We start from the raw sequence: 25,014 nt of genomic DNA, 5'->3' as shown, positions 1-25,014 counted from the left end.
TTTGTAGTGTGGGTGGGTAGTGGTTAGGGTAGGTGGGGTTGGGGTGGTGTGTTGGAGGGGTTTGGGGTGGGTGGTGGGAAGAGAGGGATGGGGGGAGGGGTGGTAAAAATTATCCATACAAAATACCTCTTAATGATATTAAAACTTTGTTCAAGATCTTAATGATTAAGACTTATTCAGACCAAATAAGTGCTTAGATCTTAATGTAAACAAAAGCACTTAATAGCATAAGGTCTGAACCATTCAGATTCAAACCTCCATTAAGTGCAAACAAATGAGGCCTAATTAGATATTATCACATAGAATGAAATCGACATAATAATAGGTCCAGGTAAAATGAAAAAACACCATCCGTCTCTTTCTGTGTCCTTAAAAGTTAAAATTATATTTGTCTTGACCACATAGCATCTGGGGTGGTGGCGCAGTTGGCTAGCGCGTAGGTCTCATAGCTTCTGAGTTATCCTGAGGTCGAGAGTTCGAGCCTCTCTCACCCCATTCCTTTTTGCTGCTTTTTAAAATTTCACAATTCATCCCCCATTTTTCCCTTAATACACTTTTTAAAAAAAAAAAAAAAAAATGATAAATAGTATGTCCAAATTACTTCCTTAAGTATCATATCAAATTACTTCCTTAAGTATCATATCAGTTGTTTTCGTCTTTTTGGTCAAAAGAGAATATTTTAATCTCCGTCAGATTTTTATCAAGAAAGTGTAATTTTGTTTTTATCCATAACCACCAATTTCGTCAAAGCTGCACCAAACAAGAAAAATAGAAACATAAATTTTGTTCGAGCCTCTCTCACCCCATTCCTTTTTGCTGCTTTTTAAAATTTCACAATTCATCCCCCATTTTTCCCTTAATACACTTTTTCAAAAAAAAAAAAAATTGATAAATAGTATGTCCAAATTACTTCCTTAAGTATCATATCAAATTACTTCCTTAAGTATCAATCATATCAGTTGTTTTCGTCTTTTTGGTCAAACATTTACACCAAACTCTAAAAATAAATCAAACTCTAAAAATAATTGCACCTCAAACATTTACACCAAACTCTAAAAATAAATCAAAATAGACATAAATTACAAAAATTATACCTCAGAATGTGAGTTTTCATTAATATTTTCTATTTTCACTATTTCGGTTAATTTTAACAATCCAGAGTTTGATGCATATTTCTTGGAGACAAAAATGCTCAATTTTGATAAACTTAAAAGACAAACTGCTCAGGTGAGACCTAAGGAATTATTTTTATCATTTTCTCCTCTTTCAAGCACACACCAAAAATGAATTACGAAGTACGATTTAAACTACAGAATGTAGTAATGAACTCGATCTGTCCAAACAATAGAATCTGTTACGTTTTGGCATTTTCTTGGAAGTATACATATATAATAAAGTTAGGCATAGACAAGGTAATGTGACAACTCTCTATGACCACCATTTCTATTTATTTATTTTCTCATTTTTTTGGATTTTAACTCATTCTTTTCATAGATTATTATTTTTACAAAATCAAAATCCATATTAATTAAGGGAAACAATCAGTTACATCCTAAAAGTAAATGTTAAAAGCTACAACTGTTACTGAAATGTTAATTGCAGAAGACCATCAATATATCTGCCTTAAGGCCTAACTTTGGTACAAACCTCTGCCTTAAGGCCTAACTTTGCTATAACCCTCTGCCTGCGATTTTTATTTTTTTTACTGAGCTGGGATTCGAACCTAGAACCTCGAGGTATTAGGCGAAGGGCAAAAATTAAAGACCACCAATTTGAGGGGAAAAAATTAAAGACCGGTGCCTTTGAAGGGCAATCCACATAAAAAAATGAAGTTTGAGAAGTGTTGGAACTAGTTATTGGGTCGGGTTCACCCATAAGGGGTGCTAATTAGCTAGTTAGTCCATTTGTTTGTCCTCCTCCTAAACCCTACCTCTAATGTATAAATACACCATTATGGGTGTTGGAAAATAGATGATTTTCCACATAAATACAATGGCTAGGGTTTACTAAGAAATAATCTATGCATCATATGTTAGAGGGATATCTAGGTTGTGGGCAAAGAGAGTTCATCTGCTGTGTGTGGATTCCAACAATCGGTGACAAGAGTCGTGATTTCTGCAAATCCTCTTTCGCTATGGAGAATCCATAAGTCTCTTAACTAGTATTTTGGCGATTCAAATACTACAAGATGAAAAGAGGGTGCAAATGCATTTAAAAATCATAAAAAAAAAAAAGGTTCAAGATTTAAAGGATAAATCTAAACCTTGACACTATTCATAATTTAATTTCCAAAATGTTTCTGAAGCAAAAACTCATCATTTTAAAATTATTACATTTTTTATTATTTTTTCAAGGTTCATCCTTATGATGGAGGAGTTAGGCCTGACTCCAACCTATATATTTATCAAAAATCATAATTACACGGAAGAACATGTCAACCTTAGCCTCCAGTAGATTGTGAAAGTTGAATATAGCCAACTTAATATATTAGGCCCCGTTTGTCCATAGATACCAAAAAAAAATCACTTTTTGTTTTGGAATTTTGGAGTTGGAGTTGTGTTTGGCCATAGTTTTTGAAATTGTAGCTTTTGGTGAAATGTAGTTGTAAAAAAGTGAAAAAAGTGATTTTTTTTTTTAAAAAATAAGTTTTTTGAGTTTTTGGTATTCCGAAATACAACTTCAAGTTGTATTCGGAATTTTCATGGCCAAACGCTGATTCCGGAAAAAAGTGAAAAAAAATTCCGGAAAAAAGTGAATAATTTTTATGGCCAAATGGCACCTAAAAATGTATGCAAAAAAATCCAGCTTTATACAGGGATGTTAGTGCAGTAGTTAGAGAATGTAACATCATCATGAGATGTTGTGTATAAATTTGCAAACAACACCCAAAAGTGGTTACCTACCATCATTGATAACATATTTGTTTTTCTTCGATTTGAATCTGAAGTTTGGGATTCCATCAGCTTCTAACTACATTGAGGCTCTAACCTTAGCAGAAAGAGAAACAACCTCTCTAAAGATAGATAAAATCTTTGATTCTTCTCCTAAGTTTGCAAGGATATCGGCTGTGGTATTACCCTCTCTGAATATGAGAGAATATGAAGTTGTCATTCTTGATAAGATACAAAATCTGCTAAATAATATGTTGCATTTGCCATGGAGGTTTCTTAATTAATTCTCTTGATCAAATTAAGGACAATCATTTAGCCAGCCTCATTGGTGAAATTATTGTTAAGACTCGGATGGATTTCGTTCAATATAGACTTAGCTCCTGCTATGTTACTGCTTCCCTCACCATAATATTATACATAGGCAATGATCAAGTGATCATTGTGATCTCTGATATCGCCTTCACCTCCTAAAGAATTTCCTTTCCTACAACCATCAATATTAAACTTAAACCATCCAGTATCAGGTTTCTGCCAAGTCACTGGTTGTGAATGGATTGCAGGAATGAGGTTTCCACGGTACTATACAACTCATGCCAAGCAATAGATAAATGGAGATCAGGAAATCGAAGACTGATAATCAAGTATATAAATTTGATTTCCTGTTGAATAATAAAGCAGGATGACATTTTAAATTATCAAACCTGGCTTAACATCTATTTTTCTAGAGATGCCAACAGATGGCTATAGGTAAATATTGGAGAACAGACTTGTAGACATTACTTTTGCCTTTAATTAACCATCAAGGAGGTGTATCGATCTTTCAACGTGCTAGCCTTTGTAGAAAGATCAAGCTCTGATACCACTTATTAAGATCATGCTACTACCTACGCACTCAAAAAATCAGGTTCTTTGAGAAGCTACGCAAGAAGGTAAATTGCAAAAATTAAATCAACACAAGTATTTTAGCGTGAAAACGCTCCTTGCTCAAAATTTTCACCCTTATAATACCTAAGGAATTTTTTCATACAGTCTCGCCTCTAGCCTCTTAACGCTCAACAGTTCCAAACTACTAGCTTGGCTTCAATGATTCTACCCAGTTAAGGAAGTTCCTTACAATTCAATAACACCTATTACACAATTCTAACAAAGGTAACAACTAGAACATAACTATTACAATAACAAGAACTTAATGATAAATCTTGATAAGCTCAAATTTTTCGTCGATGTGTAATGGCTCTCTAAAGACTTGGGTGTTGACTCCCCTCGCTCTTGATGTCTCACATTGAATTGTGATTGTTGTTGTGGTTAAGCTCCAAAGCTTGTTCATGCTGTATTTATATAGAATTAATTATCACCTTGTATTGTTCGAATCCAACCAAATATTGGTTTCACAATTGTACCAGAAACCAATCCTTGTTTGGCTTGGATCTCCTTCTTTCTTTGTATGTGAATCGGCTTCTTGGTTTTCTACTTTAATGCTAATTTCATGTATTGAGTTTATGGTAATTTTTTCATAACTTGAATCCAACCTTTCATCGAATAGGAATGAGTCAATATTTCAGTTCTCCCAGTTGACATGAAGTTGCTTTTTGACAGTCTCCAACGTACTCGACAAGGACCAGTTCCTTTGAGCAGTTCCTCTCACGTTGTGACTACTTCACTGAATCCTTTGGAGATCTGTTTGGACTTCTGGTTCTTCAATCACGTCCTTATGTCTCCTTGTGCTTGATTGTCTTCTGGATACATTGTTTGTCAAATCATCAAAACTTCATTTTTAAGCTCATCAATATCATTGAGTCAGCACCTACTCAACAACATGCTTTCCCAAACATCAATCGATACAGAGACATGCCAATAGGAGTTTTATATGCAGTTTGATATGCCCACAATGCATCAGCTAACTTCCTGACTAGTCGGTCCAACACTGTAAATTCTTCAGAAACAAATAAAATATGCACTGTCCAAATCTATTTTTTAATTCAAAACTCCCATGAGCACCTCGGTTTCCAATCTGAACATTACCAAGAAGTCAAAAATATCATATAAACCTATGAGAAGTCCCAAAACAGAAAACAGGGAGTAAATACTTATAGTGAGGGGTTGGGATGCTACATTTCATTCTACATATCTTGTCAAACTGTTCATAGTTACTACTGGATTGGAATGACTTTGTGCTTGTTTAATTATTCACGATATCCCATCAGATTGGCATGGCTTTGTTTTATATTCAATTTGCTAATCTTGTTAAATTATTCACAAATTATATCGGATTAACATGATTTGTGCTAACTTCGTTCTACATATCTTGTTTAATTATTCACAAAGTCATACCGCATTGGCATAATTTTATCTTTGTTCATCCTATGTTGTTCAATTGTTTACTAATTCTTCCATATTGCCATGACTTTATGCTTGTCCAATTGATTATAGAAAGCATGACGGATGGAATTATGACAATCCGTCCTGCATGACTTTGTGTTATATTTATTCTACTTTCTCGTTATGTTACTAACAAATTATGATAGATTGGCATGATATTCCTTTTTATGATTTCAAAGCCATAAAAGGAAAAATTGTATTTCAAATCTGGGGGCATTGTGGGCTCAAGAGAATTTTGAATTAAAAAATAGATTTGGATAGTGCATATTTTATTTGTTTCTGATGAATTTGCAGTACTGGACCGACTAGTCGAGGAAGTTAGCTGATGCATTTCAAAGCCATAAAAGGAAAAAATGTATTTAAAAAATGGGGGCACTAATAATAGGACTTCATGTTATATTCAACCTACTTAACTTGTTATTCTACTGGTCTTAGAGTACGCGCTTTGCGCGTGATCCAAGCGTGTACTTCATTTGACATCAAACACTACAAAAAAAAAAAAAAATTAAACTTAGCTTCGAACTTCATTGTTAATCCATAGCCAAAATTGCTTGTATACATGAGAGATAAAAAACTGAAATTGAAAGTGAAAGTTTTTCGGTTAATTAATACATCAAAAACACTACTCCTATAAAGAAGAGATAAGAAAAAATGACATGGAAGATTAATATTATGAGCATGAGGATATATATATATATATATATATTTTAAATTACAAATACCCTGTTAATTAGAATTCTATTTCTATTAAAGAAGACCCAAATTTAAAGAAATTATTGTACAGTCAAACCTCTCTACAACAGCATCGTTGGGTTCGAATTTTTGTAGCTGTTATAGAGAATGGTTGTTATACACCTATAAAAGCATTGACATTTAAATAATATTTCGCTGTTATAGGCAAAAAAGATGCATAAAATCTAATTTTCATTTTTAATTGCCAAATTCTAAGCTTAATCACACTTTGTATAACAAAGAAAAATCATTTAATGATGAATATATATATATATATATATATATATATATTACTAGACGGCGGCAGCACGGGCCCAACACTTTGGATTATAGTATATTTATGTGTATGTAGTTGTGTTTGGATAGTGATAATATATATATATATATATACATATACATATACTATGCTCAAAACACGATTAATATAACATTTTAGTTTGTGCTCCATATCAAAAACTTTATTATATTAGTGTTTGCTATGAATACAAAATCGGCAAAAATTTATTAATACTTTTGAAAAGAGAAGACTTGTTTAAAAGGAAACCATTTTCCTCTCTTTGAGATAAAATAATAACAATATTTAAGCATCAGTTAATACTTTAAATTTTAATTCGATTAATTTAAAGGTGTAAAATACTTATTATTTTTTATCAAATTTTGATTTGGATAATTCTAATTCAAATTATTAAATTAATTTTACATGTTTAAAACGAAATAAAGTAGAAATTTGATTTTCAATTTAACCGAAGAAATACTATTTTTTTATTTTTGGTAAATATTCTCGGTTTAGCTCATTTTACTTGTCATGTTATCTTTTGCATGGTTTTTTTAAGGAAACTTCAATTAAAATTATAATTTGACTAATTTACCTTATTCATCATTTGACTTCATTTGATATTATTTTTTCTTTTACGATATTAATCTCTTTTCACATTTATTAGAGTAAGAATAAAAATAAAAAAGTAATTAAATTCTATCTTATTTTAATATATAAATATTTTAAGTATATTTATTTTAGTAAACGTAACAAATAAATGACATGGCTGAATAGCAAATACAACAGTTCAATATCCAGATTAGATCTCAGGCTAATATAAAAAAAGAAAGAAAATTGTATGATTTGGCTACTTAACGTTTTGAAGAAAAGCAATAATATGGGGTCCATGTTTTTTATTGTACAATAATTTCATTTGCTCCCACTAATGGGTTGATACGCATGTGGCAATGAATCCATCATTATTGACTTAATGAGATACTTTGAAAATTACATGAATATTATTTGATTTTTTAATATGGGGTGCACCTTTTTTTTGACATTATTTGTTTTTTAATATGGAATCCACTTTTTTTTTTTTTTTTTTAATATTGCTTTATTTTGTTAATATGGGTGGAGATGATGGTTTTTTTTTTTTTTTTTTTTTTAATTGCTTGGTGTTTAGTATAGGGCCAACTCTTTTTTTTTTTTTTGGAACGGACGACGATCCACTGTACAGAAACTGACGTTTCTATATAGTAGTAAAATGATCTCTTTACTATTACACTTTGTAATAGTGTATTAAATGATCAAATATTTTGTCAAAATCTCTTTACTTATTATTGGTAATCATAGATATTCTATTTTTTTAAAGATGGTTAATTATTATATTACCAAAAAAAGAAAGTAGTTGTTATATGGAGGGTAATTTTACAAAGAGCGTACTGTTATAAAGTTGGTTGTTGGTTGTTATAGAGAGGTGTTGGTATATGCAGGTGCCGTTATAGAGATGTCTGATTGTATACTCAAAGTCGTATATAACGTAAAGTTCTAAATATTTCAATTTTTTAATATAAATTTTGGAAGAACTATCTTTGAGATAGAAGCCTTATGATCTTACCGTACTCAATTTAAATACAAATGGGATTTGGTCCATCTCTAGCTAATATACATACATTCTACGTGGTTACAATTCTAAAGTTCTAAATATTAGTATATAATTAATAAAAGATAAATCTTATTTTTTTATCAATTTAATCATAATTAATTTTAATATTCTAACTATTAGTACTTTCTACCAAGTCATATCAGAAAACATTTAATAACTAAATTTTAGTTAACTTCAAAGTCCTAAATATTAGCGAAATAATTGAATGAATATTTTACCTTTTTTAAAAACTAAAGTAAAAAATTAAAACAAATAATTAAGAAAATATTAAGTTAAGTGTAAACCTCTCACTTTTAATGGTAGTAACAATAACAATATATAGAAACTTCCCCTATTAATTATTAATTACAAGTGTCCTATACAAAAAAAAAAAAGTTAAATAGTCGGCAAATATAAGTAAGAGAAAATATAGTACTCCTATTTGTCCAACAATATCTATTTTTAAAGTCCTAAATATTTAAACTGCTGAGTGTGTAACTTAATGAATATGACAATAATGCATATCAATTTCACCAATCAAAATAGATAACTGAAGAGCTAAGATATTAAGACATTGAAGAGGCTAGGAGTTACGCTAATTAAGTGCTCTTTGTGCCTTTTGCAGTTGAGGTGAAGGGTTAAACTCACATCAATGACGTGTGGGATATCCTTCCCATTTTTCTAACTACATTATTCATGGGTTTCTACTGCTCGTAATTTTCTTTTTCACTTCCTTTATAGCATATGGCTTGGTAATGTTGTGATTCTTCAACTTGAGCCTTCAGAACCAAAAGCAATAATGAATAATGATTTATGCAAGTCTATTATCACCATCTTTGTAAGTCCGAGAATAAGTTTCCCAACATTCAAAAAAAAAATTCATATAAGGAGCAATTCTATTCGGTTTAAAGTCTGAATATTAGAATTTCCTATATAAATATGAAAAGAAAAAATTTAATAACCAGAATTTTAGCTGATCACAAAATTCTAAATATTAGGAAAACTAAATAAATTGCAACTCTGTCTAATATGAAATCTATTGCTAAAAGATAAAAAAGGCCAACCATTCGCTAAGAAAGTGATGGAATAAATGAGATCTCTTCATCCTTAACCAGAAGTCAGGTTCGAGCACTGAAAAATAATTTTTGCTACTACATAACAATAAATAGAATTAATCTTTAATAGACAATTCATGATGAAAGGAAGTTAAATTACCGTATATAGAATTTATCTGTAAATATAACTGAAAAGGAATAAAAAAGAATAATAAAAGACTGCTCGAATCACCTATCACCGATCCAAAAAGAAAAAATAAACTATTGATTCTATTTACTTTTGTCTCCATTATTTATGGCTGCAAAATAAAACAAACAGAATCAGAATTGAAAAACAAAATGGTGACAATTTAACAGAAAATAAATACCAAGAGAAATTTATTTACAATGAAAGAAGCAATACGTGAGACAAACATATGAAATCGACAGGTACCATAAATCTTAATAAACCCACACAAAAACGAAGTAAAACAAAATTACATATTAAAGCGTCAAAGATTAGTAATACAATATAGACATATATGATTAACGCAAAGAGAAAAAAAAAAAAAAAAAAGTAATCGTGTAAAAACAAACAAGAGACTTCCTAGTCAAATAACCAAGACACGGTTGTAGGAGTACAACTCAATTTTGACTCAGTTGCAATATACGACGCGAGACAAACATATGAAATCTAACAGGTACCACAGATCCTAATATTAGCGGCTAACTCATGTTATGTTCACAATAAGGGTTTTTATAGATGCCTTCTTCTAACCTAAGTAGGTTTTTATTTAGATTTAAAAATTAAATTTTTAATTAATTTTAAACTTTTAAATATTAAGAAAATAGTAAATGACTATTTAATCTATTGTAGAGTCTTTTAATGAAGGGCAAAAAATTCAATCAACATTTCTAAGGTTCTTCGTGCTTTTAATATAGTACTAGTCTCTAAGTTCGTGCATTGCACAAATATATCTTGCATCAAATACTATGAAATGCGTACTTAAAATAATAAGCATTCAGATTATATATATTTTAAAAATAATTATCAAGTACTCCAATTTTATCCAACCTTTTCTCCGTGGATAGATACATAAAATTAATTATTCTTAAGATAAAATACATAAAAAAAAACTAATGACCTCTAGAAAGACTTGTGTTCTTTGAGTGCAACAACGGGCGTTAAAGCCTATTATTAAAAAATTTAAATAGCATCATATCAAAACAGATAAATAATATTACTAAAAAAACCCAACTTTTTTTTGGGATTGTTTTGGCGATATATCTTAAAAATAGATTAGATACCAGATAAGAAGCAAATTAGTTTTTAAAATAAAAATAAAAATACCTGTATCAATAGTTTTTTTATTTACAAAGATATCATTTATTAATTTCATTATGGAAATCAACCCTTAAAATAATGGCCCTTATCTTCTTCACCGTTGCTTTTTCTCCTTTACCTCTCCAGGTCTAATTGTTTTTCAAATTTCACCAAATCTCAAATAAAAAACTAAACATTTTAGTTAAACAAATTTGGAAAGTTTAATTAAAGCCTCTAATGATAAACACTTTTTTGATTTTAGAATTGAATTTGTGTACTTATTAATTATTATTGTATAAAGATTTATAGTCTACCAAAAACAATTCGGACAAAAATTAAAAAAAAAAAACCAAATCAGATCTAACCTTCATCTACAAAAGCTAATTAATGTTGTTGAAAGTAATAACATTACCAGAGATTTTTTTAACTTAAAGAAACGAGGGTCCTTGGTAGCTAGCTATTTTATTATTTTCTTTGAATTAATCTCATTGTTAAATAATAGGAGTAGGAGTTTCCCTAAACTATAATACTGACAATACTACGCGTAAATATTGTATGAGTCCCGGTAGAAAATTTTAGTTGGATCATATGAATCCTAACAGGTATGTAATACGAATTCTGAATTTTACAATTTTATCCAACATGGAGTTGCCTCCTTAAAAAAAGTATTTTAGTTAAAGGATATAAAAGTCGTTCAATATTTGAAGGATATTTTGGTCATCCAACATTTATATTCATGTTTTTAAAATAATATATATAAATAGATAGATTCATGCCACCAATTGCGATTCTTTATAATAAAATGAATTTTATTTATAGAATATGAGTTGCATTTTTTAGGTGGAAAGTGGTTTCAACTTTAATCCTTAATAGATCTCATATGTTAAAAGATCTCAAATATTTACCAGTTAGTTTCATGTCTTTAAAGGCCTCTATTTTTTGCTCTGTAATGCTATTTTTAAAATTCATTGCTCCCTTAATTATAGTATTGAAGGTAAATTGTTGAGTAAATTATTGTTTGAATATTTGTATAACTTCTTCTATTTTTTTTTTCTTTCTCAACTATTTTAAACTGAAGTTATATATGTTAATCTATTGAGTACTAATTGACAAAGACTGAAGACTGCTTAATCACTAAACATATGTTTCAGTATAAAATAACCATCACAACTCTTGCGAATTGAGATTTTTGAGAAGATATATGGTCGAGAAAGATGAGGGATAAAATTGAAAATTTTGAAAGTTAATACCGATATGTACTCACCTATTTTGATGGATAGTGATTGGAGAAGAAAACAAAAAAGATGAGAGATAAAAACAAAAATTTGAAGATTCAAATTAATGTGCACTAAAGTATTTTAGCGGGATATTAATCTTTGATAGTTCCAAGTGCATCGATGATTGTCAAACTATTTCAGAACGAGATAGAGACCTGGTCTGTGATCTGCTCTCTGTAGTTCCAAGTGCATCCGTATTTTGATGATTGTCAAACTATTTCAGAACCAGATAGAGACCTGGTTTGTGATCTACTCTCTGTGCACCTTGCACGGTAAGCAGAGACAGCTGTAAAGTCGAGCTACTCACTTCACAAATACAGCAGTTGAGCTGGCCCATGTTTTAGGTCAAAATTAATAAGTGGTCTCTATCCATCCCACATGCTCTCACTATATATATAACATGACGACAACATATTGAGTAGACTTGAAAACCTAATCTAAAAGTGTGCAAAGCTGCCGACACAAGTTTTCAAGATCTCTCAAGAACAAAGTCACCTATAAGTTGAAGAACCTGATCCAGATACAAGATTTAGTCTATGTTCTTTAGGTTGTTGTAAATCTTTGTTCTTTTGTGCTTAAACTGTAAACCTACTCTTCCGGGAAAAGAAGCAGTTTGTAGGTGTCCAAAATTCTCAAGGTTGTTTCCACAAGCTCTTGAGTGGTACACTAGGCTAGAGTTAGCTTAGTGATAACGTCCAAATCCACTCCTCAAAGAGAAAGTGTACACGGTCGTATGCAATATAATTTACCCAACTATGAGTCGGGGTCGATCCCACAGGGAACAATATGCTAGGCGATTTAAACAAGTAAGGAATTATCACTTTCTACGCTAAGCCAAACACTTGATAATAATTTAGTTTTTTGATAACATTATAACTAATGCAAAAATACAAACTAATCTAGAAAGCGAATAAAATGATCAATGGCCACAAGCTTGGATACAAGGAACTCTCAAGTAAAGATCCAATATATTTTATGATTTTACAACTATGAGCGGGTTTATGTTAATAGATAATGGTTTCTAAAATCTCATTGAAAGTCTTCCAACCAAATCAATGAATTTCACTCTAAGCTTTTCCAAGCCTTAGAGTGTGATATCAAGCACAACCAATTGATTCTCAAGTAACTCTCTTATTCCTAGCTCAAGTTATTAGATGGGTTTAATGACCCAAATTCTTGTTAATTAATCTTTCCCAACCTAGATTTCCTCTTCCGAGCTCAATCAAAGTAAATGGGCGAGTCTTAGGGTTAGCTAATTCCTTAAGAAACATTAAAGAACAAGATTAATTAAAACAACAAAGACCCACTTCAATAGCAATAAAAATCATTCAATACATAAGCATAACAAGAATTTTAATCCAACACTTGATAATGAATAATATCATAAACAAGATTCAAGCAATGGAATAAAATACAACACCCTTAAATAAGCAATACAAAGCAAGAAATTGAAGAAAGGGTTGAGAATTTATCATTAACGAGCTCCAATCTCCTCCTCCAAAGGTGTGTGTAAAACCCTAGCTCCAAAGCTTGCGTTGAATGGCCAAAGATGAATATAATTGCTCCCTTGTCTTCCTTTTGTAGTTCCCCCCTTTTTCAAGTCCAAAAATAACAAAATAAGCCCTAAGTTTTCAGATTTGCAAATCTGTCCCGTTTTTGCAAAACTGTCCACTTTTGACAGTTTTGCAAAACTGTGCAGTTTTTGTCCAATTTGGCCTCTTTTTGACTTTATTTTCGCTTGGTTTCTTCCGATCACTTCTAAATCACATAAACCTATAAAATGGAAGTAAACGACATTAAATGCACTATTTTCTCAATCAAAACATAGCAACAATCTAAGGTTAAAGAAGAAATAAGTTGGTAAAATACCAACTTATCACTTAGTTGTATTAGTGTGTGGCTAGAGCTAGTCACTGTGGTGAATTCTCAAAGGGTGCCTTTGAGTGGTACACTAGGCTGGGGTATGTCTAGGTGTATTAGTGTGCTTGGCTAGGGGTAGTCAAGGGTGAGGCTTGCATAAGCGTTATTGTAAAGGTGAGGGATTATGAGAGTTAATTCCTAGCTTACGATAGAGTTGTAACTTGAGTTGCTCGGATAGTGGAGTTGAAAATTCTACTGGGGTAGGTCGTGGTTTTTAATTCCTTGAGAAAGGAGTTTTCCACGGTAAAATCTTGTGTTGACTCTCTTACTGCACTGCATAAGGGAACCGGTACACAACCAGATCCCTCCATACACTGTTTAGTTGACTCACGACCTGTATCAATCTTGAAACAAGATCTCACGTTTAAAGGAAGTAATTGTAGGACTTTAATATATTGTGAAAAAAACTTATAATATCAGCTGAGAGGTTTAAAAATCACAGATATATCACAAAAAGTATACTTTAAAATTTGTCTAATCTGTAAATTTCTCAAATACAAAAAGTATACCTTAAAATCATGCGAGTTACAATTGGATGCGTTGGGATTGATAGAAGAAGAATTTTAAAACACCATACACCGAGTTTTTTCATTTTTTTTATTACTATTGAAATAAGCTTTTAAAACTATAATAATCATAACGAGAAATATTTCAAAAAAAATAAAAATAAATTGTACAATTCATATTGATAAATAATTGTTTTTTCTTAGTAGTAAATAAGCATAAAGCAAATATTCCAAGAGGTTAGTGTTATGAAAGAAAAACTGAATAATATTCTCTTAAATTATCCCAATATTAGAAAGAGAATAGTGAGTAAAGATATTAAGTCAAGTGATAAGCTCTTAATAAAAAGCGAGGTAACGATTTTTGACAATATTAATAGGCAATGCAGTAAAATTAAGTGAGGTTTGTTTTTGAATTGTAATTAAAAGATAATGTTTCAAAAGTATGATTTGTTTGGAAATTTGAATTGAACAATTATATAAAATTCGAATTAAAAGATAAAATTATGTTCCCATGTCTTAACAGATTAAACATATAAATATAGAGGTCAACTAATTAGCATTTTTTTTTTATTATCATAACCTTTTTTAAATATGTCAAAGGGATATGATAAGAATAAATTTTCCATATAATAACATCTAAAGTAATTGCAATCGTGATATGATATCAAGTGTCATTTTAAATCTTTAAAAAATTTAGTATAATTTTTTTTTTTAAGTATACATCATTGATGACGTTAAATTTAGTAGATTCATAGTTATATATGTTATTTCACAAATTTATTGATTTGAAATATGTCAATGTGATATGGATTTTTTTTAATTATATCAAACAAATAAGTTAATATTTCTTTGCGATTAATTTTCTTTGAGATCCGCTGTTGACACCCAATTTTGTCCCTCCTTTATTCAAATTTATTTCCTTGGGATTCTAAATTTATTAACGAGCTAAATACTTTATTTTCACAACTATTTTTTTTATTTTTTACTACTATTAATATCGTTACTTTCATTTTCACTATTTTATTATCAACATTACTAGCATTACGTTATCGCAAATTTTTATGGTTCGTCATTATTTCATTTTCGGATTTGGACTCGTTAAATTAATTATAAGTCAACACTTTATTAAATCTTTATTTTCTACATATTAATCACTAATTATCATCATTATACATATACAAGTTAATCGCTAAGAAGCCCAAAAGGAATTAAGTTGAAGGAGAAAAGGACATAAAATTTCAGCCAAATCAAGCCCAACCAATTCACATTATTTTCGGACCCAGCCCACATGTTTAATTCGGCACCAGCCCATTACCCCTTCTACCCGAACCGACCAGCCCACTACCCACCTATCTGACCCGGCCCAACCTCTACATTTTCTACACCTAAACCTAAAGAAACAGATAGCGCCGCACAACCCCTCTCTCTTCTTTCCTCTCCTCTCCCCATTTCTAGCAAAACCCTAATCCCCTTCAAATCTTGAACGCCGCCTCAAACCTCCAACTCACTCAAATCGATTTTTGGCAAAGATTCGTCCACATTTCGCGTTACCAGTGTTGTTTGCCCATTTCGGGTAACACATTTAATGTTGTTGTCTTCATCTTCTCCACTCAACGACTCTAACACAGAAAAGATTTTAACTTTTGGGACTTGGCTCCATCCCAGTACAAGTTTCAAAAGTGAATCCTCCAAACTCAGACCGTGCCTCTCCATTTCTAGGAAATCTTTTGCTTTAACATAAAAATTCAGAAGTTCACTGAAAAGATAAAAAACGAACAACTTTATTCAATTTCAAACGGCTACTTCACTTCAAATCCCGCCCAAAAACGAGTGAAACCCTAGTTTTCGTCTACTATAAAACGACCTTAAGTCCGTAGCCGAAAGGGAGAGATTTGTTTTGGTCCACAGCTGATCCCTAATTTCATACTTAATTCATTTTGATTTTCTCTTGAATACGATCCATAGATAAGAATTTCGGGTTTGTTTCAATCCGAGATTCAGATTTGTTCGGGAGTAAGAGAGTAGATTCGATGCCGACGACCCCGTTCACTGTACCCAAAACAGGTCGTCACTGTCCCTCTTTTGATCTATTTGTTCTAAGTAATGTACCCAGTTATGAATTTAATTTGGTTGGGTTTAGATATGACGAAATGTTTATACCACATCTCGATATTGGTTGTTGATTTGATTTGGTCTCAAGTCCGTGTTCTGTGTTCAGTTCTATTTCAATTCGTTAGTATGTTTATGTGAAAATAGACATGTCTTAGACCCTGATGCCGGTTATATCCGAGTGTTTTGTTTGTGAAAGTTCATGAAATAAATCATGTCAAGGCTATTTCTGGTGATCTGTTCAGTTGTTTCAATGGGTTCAAATGCTAGTTTCTTTTCCGCTTTAGAATCTCATCCTGCTAATTTGTTTACATTTTGTGCAAATTAGTCTTTGTTTCAATCCCGCTTGAAATTAAAAGGACTAGTTTTCCTTTTAAACCATTTGTATGAATATGCAAAGATAGTTGTCTGGTCCTTTTTTGGTCCCATTTGAATCAAGTTTGAAGCTTTTGAGTGATTGTCCTCAAGTGAATCGGTCACTAACAAATTTCCCCCCCTAACTTTACAGAAAAATGCTTCTCTTTAAGTCTATAACAAATGTTGTTCACTAGATGCTTTCCCTTTATGAGTTGATAAAGTTCTAGACGAGTTCTCTCTTGTTTGGTCTCCAATTTGAACATTTTTTTGGAAATCGTTAGTTGTATTAGCATATGCAGTACCTGGAAAATGAATTTGAAGCAATTAGGAAATTGTTACTTTTTGTGAATCTGTTACCTTGCCTGCCATAGCTTTAGTTACCTAAGGTTTGTTTAAGAGATGATACATCCTCCATAAGTTAACAGATTTTCAGGAAGGTGAATCCAAATATATATTCCGAAGTTATTTCAGAGTCCTTCGCTTTCTACTTTATGTCAAACCTGTTGTGTACCAGCATATAAATTATTCAAGTCATTGTGTTATGGTGGTTCCCCATTTCTTTGAAGTTGTCATTATTTGCCAGTATTTTAATTCCTCTAAGTTCAAGGCTACCTGGGCTGCTGATTATTTTTAACTTACTGTTCACCCTGATTATTAAAACAGCTAGTTCATGCATTAAGAACTGAAATTGTTTTAGAAAGCTCAGAGATAGATAGATTGTATGATTGTATTTTGTTTAGTAAATGAATGGTATCTACTCCTTAAAATCAGTAGGGTATCAACTAAGTCTAGAAACTGGTTCAAATTTTCCAAGAGGATTAGTTTATAAACATTAGGGTGATCTTGAATAAGTTCTTAAACTTAGAAGTTATTGCTTGTCTTGATTCTCTTGTTAAGATGTTTCATTTAACAAAATTCCTGCTTGGATTGTAATACGTTTTGGTAAACCTTTCAACTCTTAAAGTTGAGAAGTCCTCTCCTGCATGTCTTTCTTAAAAAAAATGATCTCTGTATGAATGTTAGTGTGTATTTTATTTGAAAGTCCAGTGAACTGCTGAGTTTCTGTTGCTACAGTATGTCCGTAGATATTTTCCGAACGCATTCACACTAAGTGTTGAGTCCCTGTTTGGTCTCCTCACGTCTGCCCGCTGTACTCGAGTTCCTGATCTGTTTTTAATGTTACATCATATACGTTTTGCCTTATTTAATGGTTACATATGGTTCTAATCTTCATTTTTTTTTACATGTACACTTCGGAGCGAAATGGAGTCTTCATAAAGACTCATTATCCGAACAATCTCATTTTGAGATTTTGCGGCATTTGGACCTTGAATGTGCATTCTCATTCAGCTCTTATTCTCACGACATTCATTTGAACAGAAAACAAAGAGGGCGGTTAGCCAAATGGCGAATCATTGGAAACTTTACTCTTCTATAGAAGCCAAATATGGCTTTAATCGTCTCATTTTCATTCTCTGATGTTTTGTTTATATGTTTGGTGTGACTAACATCTATTTGTATTTGTATGACTGATTGCTGAGACCTAAGCTGCTACAATTTAAGACTAAGCTTCATTTGAGTTTTGCCTTAGATATCAATCGACTACTCCTTCTTCTAGATGGAACACGACATTTAGATAAAAGATGATAAATTGAGCAGGCAATCAGTCGACGGCATACTCTGATAATTTTATTCCTTAAAGTCGAGTTAAGTGTTTACGCCAAAAGAACATATTTTATAAATCAGTCCTCATTTTTACTAACAAAATCATTTTTTCTTCAAATATAAATGTTTTCCTTTTTAGGTCATCAACTCCGAATATAAATGATTTTTTTTTCAGGTCACTAACTTGAGGCTATATCGGATTTAACAGAGAAGAGGCTTTTGTGTGCTTATGAAATCATTTCAGGTCTTTACTAAAACGGATTTTCACAATAGAAATATCAATTTGATATCTAGCATCTGTATATTTATACTTAACACATAGCCTAATTAGATATAAGTCCGGACGGTTAACCATTGTTAATGGATTTTAAAGGGTGCCTAATACCTTCCCTTTAGATTAGTTGAACCCTTACCTAGATCTTTGGTTTCGTAGACATTAAAATTGAGTTAACTTTAGATAATTACCTTAATAACTTTAGGTGTCCTAATTCACCACAAATAATTAGGTGGCGACTCCCTAACTTTAATTAACCCCGGAATTACCGGAATGTTGTAAACCATTTTGACTCCGGTTAAAATGGGGTATAACAGCTTGGCGACTCCGCTGGGGACTACTTAGGTTCTAACCATAACGGACTTAGTTTTTTAATTAGGCTTTATGTACTAACTTAGTTACTTTATTTGCTTAAACTGTTTCACATGCTATAAATTGCTTGCGTGATATATTGTTTTGTTTGATATAAGTTGTTTATGTGTTACTTGCTTTGATAAATTGTCATTCCGTTTCACTTTCCTCCACTCCTGGAAAATTCATACAAATTCACACACTTAAAGCGGTTTCGCGGTTCGCGGTCGTGCACTATTAAATCTGTTACACCTCGGAAATTTCTCCGTACTTGTATGATGAGTGGAATGATGAAAATTTTGAGTGTATGGTGTTTTGTTAAGGCGGGAATGGTTAATTAAGAAGTTTTGGAAAATAAGAAAGTCGCGGAAATTTTTCTGTCCAGTGGTCGTATATGGCACTATACGGCCCGTAAAGTGATTTACGGACCGTATAGTGCAATCGTCCTCCAGCTTGTCCAAAATCTCAACTTTCTGTAAATTGTGAAAATGGTTAAAAACGACTTGGAGGACGACCCGTAAACTGGTTTACGGACCGTAAACCTCAGTCGTAAACTGCCATATTTCCAGCCAAACCTTTCTGTTTCTGGGATGATTAAAAACGATCATGGAGTACGGACCGTAAACCACAATACGGTCCGTAAATTGTGGTTTACGACCACTGTTCACCCGACGGTTGTTCATTAAAAATCAAGTTATGTGATTATTAAAAAGGGACCAAAGCCTCACTTTATTTCATTACTCATGTATACAACTCAAGAAAGCTCTAGAACTCTCTCAGTACTTCATCCATAGAAATTCAAGGGAATCAAGGGAAGAAACTAGGATCATCAACACTAAACTTATGAAACAAGTGAATGAAACCTAGTTGGAAGTCATATTCTTCAAGAAATCACAAAAGAGGTAAAGGAGGGTTTTGGTGCACAAGGAAGGATTCTACTCTAAGCTTGTTCCACCACCATCCAAGGTGAGTTTTATGACTTTAGCATGTGGTTTAAAGTATTAGAAGACTAAGACACTTGAATTGTAGTAAGACATAGGAAGTGCACCATTATTTAGTGAATAGTGTCACTGTGGAGTGATGGTTGAATGGAATCATGGAAGTTGATATGCTATGATTATAAATGCGTTATAAATGACGTTTTGACCATGGAACAAGTGCGACGCATGAGTAAAAGTGACGATTAGCTAAAACCACTAAATGTGGAGAAATTGGAGGAAATTGGTGGATTTTGCTAAACGTATATAAATGATGATTGCTGATTTCTATATTGTGGATATTGTCGCGAATGTTTGGGAGCTAAAATAGAATATGGGAAACGCAGTATAAACAAAGGTAGTGCTGCCCAATTTTCCCTAGAAATAGTGGTCCGTCCTTATAATTTCTTAGCTAACGACGACATGAATTCTCTTGAAGGTATATGCACGTGCAATAAAGGAAGTACGAGCAAGCGATAAGAATAGTAAACGTCAAAGGTATGTGAGGCTATTCCCTTTCTTTCAAAGGCATGATCCCTAGCTTACGATTTCATAAATGCTCCCATCTTTTCCTTGCTATCAAAGGTTAAAAAGTCTAACATTCCGAAGCATGATTTCCTTCTTGATATTCCATAAATGTTTTCCAAGTACTCCTATTTTCCAAAACCAAAGGTTGTGATAATGTGAGCTCTTATGATAACGACGAAGGATATTTATATTTTTTTTTCAATGACAACGATGATGTCAAAAGTGAGAATATCATTATGATGACTATGATGAGAACGATCTTATGTTTAAAAGTTTCCAGTTTACGAATTCAAGGACTATATGAGAATGTCGAGCTATTTACTGATTTCTCAATTTATTCATGGATGGTGACTTTATTTCTAAATCTTCCAAAGTATATGAATGGATGCCTTATGAAGTTCATGATTTTATTCTATGCTTTCTTTTAATGCTATTCTTCATTGATAGTCTCGCCTTATAATAATTGTTCCTTCAAGGTGAGACAAAGCGACGATGATTACTCCATAACATAATCGGAGGCTTTCGACCTTACGTCACTCCGACGTACTTATAGCTTTTCCTTGGGCTCTCAAGCATGCTATGTATATTATGTATGTATATATATATGATATGAAAATGTTTTCATGGGAAATGGGGAAGGTGAGGCGCTATAGACGCATAGTCACTTGGTCAGCTGGCATATCATGATTTCATCCCGGACGCGGGATGCCCGGACGCGGGATATATGGGTTATGGATCGGGCTGTACGTTCCTCGGCACTAACTTATTATATTTATGGATCGGGCCGTACGTTCCTCGGCACTAACTTATGATGACATATGGATCGGGCTACGCGTTCCGCAGCAATTTTACTATATGATGCTTTATGATTATGCATGCATGGATCCGCCTTAAGAGGCAAGCAGTTATCGATTTTTTCCTTGTACTTACTTTACTTTCTTATTCTTACTTTATTTATTGATGTATGCCTTACATACTCAGTACAATGCTCGTACTGACATCTTTTTCTTTGGATGCTGTGTTCATGCCCACAGGTAGACGGGAAAGCGGTCCAGACTGATAGGAGTCACTAGCCGAGCTGAAGAGCACTCCATCTTCCGGAGGTGCTAATTGGTTGTCCCTTTTGTGTATATATTTGTATGTCACTCAATAAAGGCTCGTAGATGCTCGATGTGGGTTGTGTGGTTCCACAACGTGGGTAGTACGCATGTGTATAAGTATATTGAAATATGTTTTGTATCAACGCGTTATATTTTTGTAATGAAAAGCAAATCCTCTTTTTAAAGCTAACCGGAAATAGATGAATGATGGTTAAATGGGTTAGGTAAATGATAGTACGAGCGGTGCTCGGTGGTTAGCCCCGGGTACCCGTCGCGGCCCCTAGCCGGGTCGTGACAGAAGTGGCCTCTAGTTGGATCGATCTTGTGGATTTAGTCGATCGGCGGTGCAATTCGACAGCCACAGACTTTCCACTCCCAAGTTGTCCACTTGAGAGAGCCTTGTGTCATAGGAAACAAACTCTTAGTCAACCTAGGGTAGAGCTAAACCAACACCCTTTATTAGGAGCATACATTTCATGACCTAAGAGGTTTAATACCCTTGGTGTATTAAGCCCATTAGATGACTTTACCCAAACGTCCAAGTGGGTTCACGACCCCAAGTGACACTAATCACACTTTATGTGCATGTTTGAAGGATAATTGTGCCTAAATATTGATTATTTGCTTAAACTAATTAAACTTTAGGAGGGAGGGAATGACTAACGTTTCTATGGCAGGTATGAATTCTACATTGGAGTATGTCTGCGATCAACGACTGACAAGAACCAAGGACATCGCAAAATGGAGCTAAAAGTTGTATTTACTTTACTTAGATTAGGAAACATTTGATGTTGTACTCATTTGATATGTAATAAATATTACATTACTTTTGTACCTTATTTTGGGAAATAGAATTCGTTTAATTAGCCAAAGAAATGGGATGACGCATTATGGCACACTTTACCCTTCAAACAAACGTTAGGCCTACCTCTGGCACAAAGAGGTCACATGCATATTAGGACGCGTTATTGTTATTTGATATACTCGTTTACACTTGCTTGACAACTTATTTGCCTTTATTTGATGAATCATTTGCTACATGACTTATTTGACTCTACGTGATCATGACTTTACTTAGATATGTTAATGAGACTAATATCATTTGCATTCTTATGTTTCCTTTTCTTATTATGTTTCTTTTTATTTTTATTATTCCCAAGAGAGTTGAGTCGTGTTGACACTCGAGCTGGCCGACCATCATTACCTCGACGTAGTTGGGTTGTTCAAGGAAAGGAAATTATTATGTCTGATCCAGCCACATCTATTTCAACTGGTTTGGAAAACATCGTGACATCTAGTGATCCCCCCGAGACTTCCGAACATAGAGCTACTATTCAACATGATGAACATATCGCCCGCCTAACTCAAGAGATTGAGGATCTACGTGGAGAACTGAATCGGGTTAGGGACCTGACCAATTTGTCTGTTACACTCCAAAGTCCACTTCCTGAACCTAGAAATGTCACACCAAACTCACCTCATTTTCTATCACTTGAATCTCCAGTTCCTGAACATTTTCCTCCACGAAATAATGCACCCACCAACAACAACTTTCCTCCAATCACCCTCGCAAATCCACCAAATCCATCATCCGTCTATACCCCTCTACAAAGTCAACCACCCGCCTACACTACCTATGCTACTCCTAATCTACCACTCGTCAACCCACCAAGTCAATCACTAGTTCACACTCCTTATGTCCCTTTATCCACCAACACTAATCCGCCACCTGCAACTACTCCTCTAAACCCACCAAACCAACTACCTATAAACACCACTTATAACACACCACCTCCAGTCCAAAACACTCACACCGTCCAAACTTATCCAACCCGGCATATACAAGGGGCACATTTTGTCACTCCTAATGCGCAATATGTTCCTCCGGTATATGCAGCGGAAACACAAGCCTTTACCGACCCAGTAACGGTCAGGTTCCAGCCCGAGGTGGATCAATACGAAGAAATGGAAAAGGAGGCAAAAGCAAGGGGAGATGATATGTTGTTAAAAGAGATCCACAGTCTTAAAAAAGCAATGAGAAACCTTCAAGTTGCTAGGGGAAGCAAGAGTGTAGAATATGAAGATCTGTGTGTTCAGCCTGACGTCGATTTGCCCGTAGGCTACAAGCCGCCGAAATTTGATACATTTAATAGAACAGACGACCCCCATACGCACTTAAGGGCTTATTGTGACAAACTGGTTGGAGTAGGAAGAAATCAGAATATAAGGATAAAGCAATTCATAAGAAGCTTATCTGGTGAGGCTCTTACTTGGTATACACAACAAGACGTCCGTAAATGGCATGGTTGGAGCGATAGGGCACAAGACTTCATGGACCGATTCAGTTTCAACACCGATATAACACCAGATAGAGTCTATATGACTAAGGTAACTAAGAAGTCAACTGAGTCGTTCCGTGAGTATGCACTGCGTTGGAGGTCAGAAGCAGCCAGGGTTCAACCCCTGATGAGTGATAGAGAAATGACTGCCACCTTTATTGAATGCCAAGCTGGCATATATTATGAGAAAATGATAGGCATGATGGGGCAAAAATTCACAGAATTTGTCAGAATGGGAGAAGCCTTAGAAGAAGGAATCAAATCGGGAAAAATTCAGGATCTTACGGCTTTGCAAGCTGTAAACAAAGCTATTCAATCTGGTTCTATCAGCGGGGTTAAAAAGAAGAAAAAAGATGTAGTTGCAGTCATGAATATCCAAGGACATAAGCCAAGCCAAGCCGTTACATACTTTAACCATCCACAACAACCTTTCTACCCTTACTAATACGCTGAACCCTACCAAGCTCCACTAACTCCTTACCCTGTCTACAACGCCTAAGAAAATTACTACCAACCCCGAGCACCTCCCTATCAAAACCCACGTCCATATCAATCCGTTCAAGCTCCAACTTACCAAAATCGACCACATGCTACACCCAAAACCCATCCAAACCCTGACATCAAAAATACCCGTAATTACACTCGATTCGCTGAACCCTTGGCTCAATTATTTGAAAGACTGAAAGCAGCAGGCGTGATACAACCGATTGAAGGGAAAATTCCCGATCCTATTCCAAGATGGTTTGATGGTTCCAAGTGTTGTGCATATCATTCTGGAGTTGCTGGGCACGACACTGAGGATTGCTACGGTCTCAAAAACAAAATCGAAGCCTTGATTAAGGAACGAGCGATCCAACTTACTGGAGCTCGGCCCAATGTAGACAACAACCCTTTACCTACTCACGAAAATGCCAATGTGAACATGGTAACTATCACGACCCGACTCGGGGCCGCGACGAGCACCCGGTGCTAGCCCACCCGGGCACCCTCTTAGCTTACTCTTATGCTTACATCTAGGTGAGCCACAAAATTATACATGAATTTCCATTCATTCGTCAACTAGTCCCATTTGGACAACAACCCATTTATATCATCATAGGCATCTATGCCACATCAATGTACATGGGCCCACGTGGCCGACAAAATGATATACTAAACATAGGCCGACAAGGCCAACACATCTACCCACACACACACATATCTACGAGCCTCTAAGAGTATAACATATCACATTAGCGGGACAGGACCCCGCTATGCCCATAATTATATACACAAAAGAATGAGTACCCAAAAGATATGGCTCCGAAGGAAATGGAGCTCTCTATGTAATCTCTAAATAGGCAGCTATGG

At 33.7% G+C, this 25,014-nt stretch overlaps 1 non-coding gene across 1 annotated transcript; it reads left to right on the top strand.

The window, feature by feature from the left end:
- The first annotated feature begins 410 nt into the window (after positions 1–410).
- Positions 411–495, top strand: TRNAM-CAU (transfer RNA methionine (anticodon CAU)). Its single transcript is given in 2 exon segments — positions 411–448; positions 460–495. It is a non-coding gene; the product is annotated as a tRNA-Met (tRNA).
- Positions 496–25,014: the final 24,519 nt, after the last annotated feature.

Source organism: Lycium barbarum, chromosome 8 (assembly GCF_019175385.1).
Source record: "Lycium barbarum isolate Lr01 chromosome 8, ASM1917538v2, whole genome shotgun sequence".
Lineage (NCBI taxonomy): Eukaryota > Viridiplantae > Streptophyta > Magnoliopsida > Solanales > Solanaceae > Lycium > Lycium barbarum.
The sequence above is the reverse complement of the archived record's forward strand: the minus strand, read 5'-3'. Positions and strand labels throughout refer to the sequence as shown.